Source organism: Odontomachus brunneus, unplaced genomic scaffold (genome assembly GCF_010583005.1).
Source record: "Odontomachus brunneus isolate Ranch 3 - 2012 unplaced genomic scaffold, Obru_v1 Obru_scaffold_048, whole genome shotgun sequence".
NCBI classification, from domain to species: Eukaryota; Metazoa; Arthropoda; class Insecta; order Hymenoptera; family Formicidae; genus Odontomachus; species Odontomachus brunneus.
Window position 1 is genome coordinate 2,138,015 of NW_022639498.1, and position 4,039 is coordinate 2,142,053.

Genomic DNA, 4,039 nt, shown 5'->3' on the forward strand with positions numbered 1-4,039 from the left:
GAAAAAACAACTTATCACGTTCCATATTTAATCAAAAGAAAAAATAGCACTGCTCGCTTAAATGAATCTCTTCGCACTGAATTTTATTGACAAATGTCTAACCTCTAAAATGCAGCCAGTTTCAGATGTCAAAATAAATTACACCTACAACTAACGTCATCTAACCGTGAGCCACAGGAACTAAGTTTACCACCTAATACTTCGTACATTCATAGGGGACTAGACCAAAACATACATATCTTAACTTACGCGGACGATACCGTTATTTTCTGTAATGATATTCATACGCAACTACTATGCTCCAAGCTTCAAAATAATTTACTGACCCTCGCAAATAATCTAAAGGCAATCGATTTACATATTTCATCAGATAAGACAAAATTTTTTATATTTGCCAATAAAAATGTTTCCACACAATGGAAAATACAATTCATAACGCCAATTGCCACATTAAACTAAACAACAAAATTATCTCGCTCTCCCCCAACGCAACTTTTTTAGGTTTTATCTTTGATTACTCTTTTAGTTACATCTTTGATACTAAACTGGAAAAATCATATATATAACCTGAAACAGAAATGTACTAGCAGAATTATCATATTAAAAGCCATTGCGGAAATCAAGTGGGGAGCCCATCCTTGTACTATGCTTACCGTATATTAGGTGAAGTAAAAAGTTCTGAGCGTTTTTTCGCTTTATTTCGACGATGAAATTAACATAGTTAGGATTATCCGATTTCGATCAAATATGCGCCGTTTTATTCGATAACTTTTGTCCATTTTGAAGGCAATTTCATAATTCCGCGATTGAAGAAGTCTTCGTCCCTATTGGTAAAAAACTTGACCAGCTCATTTTCACAAGCCTCTCTTTAGGCCAGTTTTGTACCATCAAGAAAATTTTGCAAATGTTTGAAAAGGTGATAATCGCTTGGTGCCAAGTCTGGACTATACGGCGGGTGCAATAAAACCTCCCATCCAAGCTCTCGAAGCTTCTGGCGCGTCGTTAATGATGTGTGCGGCCTGGCGTTGCCTTGATGGAACACAACACTCTTCCTATTGGCCAATTCTGGCCGCTTCTGGTCGATCGCCTGCTTCAATCTGGTCAGTTGTTGACAGTAGAGGTCCGAATTGAATGTTTGGGACGATGGGAGCAGCTCATAGTGGATGATTCCTTTCCAATCCCACCAAACACACAGCAAAACCTTCTTGGCCGTTAATCCGGGCTTGGCGATCGTTTGGGCCGGCTCACCGCGATTGGACCACGATCTTTTTCGGCTGTTGTTCTCGTATGTGACCCATTTTTCATCACCAGTCACCATCCGCTTCAAAAATGGGTCGATTCGTTATCGTTTCAGCAAAGAATCGCAGGCATCAATTCGGTCCAAAAGGTTCTTTTGCGTCAATTCGTGTGGCACCCATACATCGAGCTTCTTCTTGAGACCAGCCTTATGCAAATGGTTCCAAACGGTTTTCTGGCTAATCTTCAGTTCCTGGGCAATGGAATAAGTGCTCACATGCCGGTCCGACTCGACGATTTCCATGATTTTATCGACATTTTCGACGATTGGCCTACCAGAGCGTGCCTCATCTTCGACGTCCATATTACCAGAACGGAATCGTTGGAACCACCGCTTTGCTGTTGCATTCGATACTGTATTGGGTCCATAAACAGCACAAATTTTTTTGGCCGTCTGCTTCGCCTTTTCACCTTGGTCGTAGTGGTACTGAAGAATGTATCGAATTTTCTCTTTTTTTACCTCCATTTTGGAACGCTATTACACACAACTGGCTTGACCAAACACAAAACTGTCACATAACTTTTTTTGAAGCGTAATGTCATCTTTAAATCGCCGTATAGTATGACCCGATGCGATGTATACATCGTGAGATATGGCTCACTAAAGACATCTAGCGGAAAACGCTCAGAACTTTTTACTTCACCTAATATAAGGGTTTTATTCGTTCAGTACTGGACTGGGGCGGAGTGGTGTTAACAGACGTAGGAAGGCATCTTCTCTTGCAGATTGACCGCCATTCAGTTTGCAGCCATTAGAGCAGTACTGAGTTTTATGAGAACCATCCCAATCAACGTCTTGCTGGATCAGACTGCCGAATGGCCTCTTGAGTGAAGGAGGCCGCCGCTCCTTCTCACTCGGTAAATTTCTTATCAGAATCTTCAAGGTCCCCAGAGATCACCTCGCTCTCCTGATTAAATCCTTCTCAAACTCCAGAAACAATAATTCCTCAGTAAACATTCATCTTATCCATAAGCCACACATCATACATATATACCGAAAATTGAAACACCATTTTAACAACTTATGGCTTCTGTCCACAGGACGCGGAAACGCTTGCCGCACGGTGAAAGTTTGCGCAACAGCCAATCAATATGTTGTTTTTCCGTAAGAGCTACAAGGTTATTACGGAAAGCAGCATATTGATTGGCTGTTGAGCGAACTTCCGCCGCGCGGCAAGCGTTGCCGCGTTCTGTGTGCAGGAGCCATTAGAAAGTAGAAAACTCCCGGGCTATCTAGGATTCCCACTGCCTGTACGCTTCTCTAAGATTTACGTTGACCTCCTCAAATTTAAATATCTAAATGAATACCGAAAAAAGTCGATAATTTCTATTATAATGGCAACAGAAAAATATCAATCGTGGATCAATAAACCGAATTTCAAACTCTTTCATTAAGTCATACAACTTAACTCTTCACTGATGGCTCAATCAAGGAAGATGGAAGCGCCGGCTTCGGCTATGTGCTTTCAACCCTGAAATTAGGGAATCAATTCACGTGAGTAATTCTCACAACATTTTTAACGTCGAAGCGCTGGCAATTCTGCATGTCATTCATTTAGTGGTCTCCATGAATTCTCCAAGAGTCGGAAATTTTTCGGACTCTAAAAGCGTCCTTGAGAGTATTGCCTTTTTGGATACACACGGTTGCAAAAATGGCCTATGCTACGAGATAATATACCAAATCTTACATGCAAGAAAGAAAAATATATCGATTACCCTTATCTGGATTCCGGGGCATAGGGGAATTCTTGGAGATGAATTAGCAGACTTGCTGGCGAAGTTAGGAAGTGATAATTAGGATTAGAGAAGTGAACTTTCTTTGGATAACAAAATTTCTCCTGAAGATCTGGAACATATTGTTAAATTGAATTCTCAATCAAACGCACAAGTTCCTAGAATATCAATTTGAATACAAGGGCATCAGATTAAACACCTATCTTCAAAACCTTGGTTCAAACACCTATCCGGGACTGACGATAACTACGTTATCTCTCTGATAGCCAGAATATGCTCACACCACATCTCATCGGGTACGCATCTTAAGGACAAAAATATTATTGAAAGCAATCGCTGCGAATATGGGGAAGGCTCACGGGATTGGAAACACATCCTGTTCAATTGTCCCAAACATATTGATAAATCTGACAAATTCATAATCTACAGAAATTGGATTTTTTTACGCAAAATGATTTATTTACCGCTGCCTTTAAGAACAAAACCGCATCTTTAAAAGGATCTCGCTATTCCTGAAACTCACGAAGCAATCTCTAAACTCACTACCAGCCCATCCCAACTAAAAACTGGGGAACTAGATACTTTCTGATAAACAGCTACCAACATAATACCAGTCTCCGCCATCGACAAGCAAGAACACATAAGCTGCGTTCTTTTATTCGCAACAGATGCAGCTGATGTCATGTTATCCTTCGATTTTACCGAATGTTAAACAAGGATAGAATGACATCGGCTGCATCTGTTGCGAATAAAAGAACATAGCCATAATGTTTGTCGCGTCGCATGCCCCAACGTGCTCTTACTTTCTCCAATGCATTCTGATTGGTTCACGTCACCACGCGGGTCAATCAGAGTACGTTGGAGCGAGTAGGAGCACGTTGGGGCATGCGACGCGAACAAAACTATATATTATACTATTTCGGGAAATGGTGTTTGAGAATTAACCCGAAAGAGTTCCGAGAACCAGTATTGAGAGAGAGAGAGAGAGAGAGAGAGAGAGAGAGAGAGA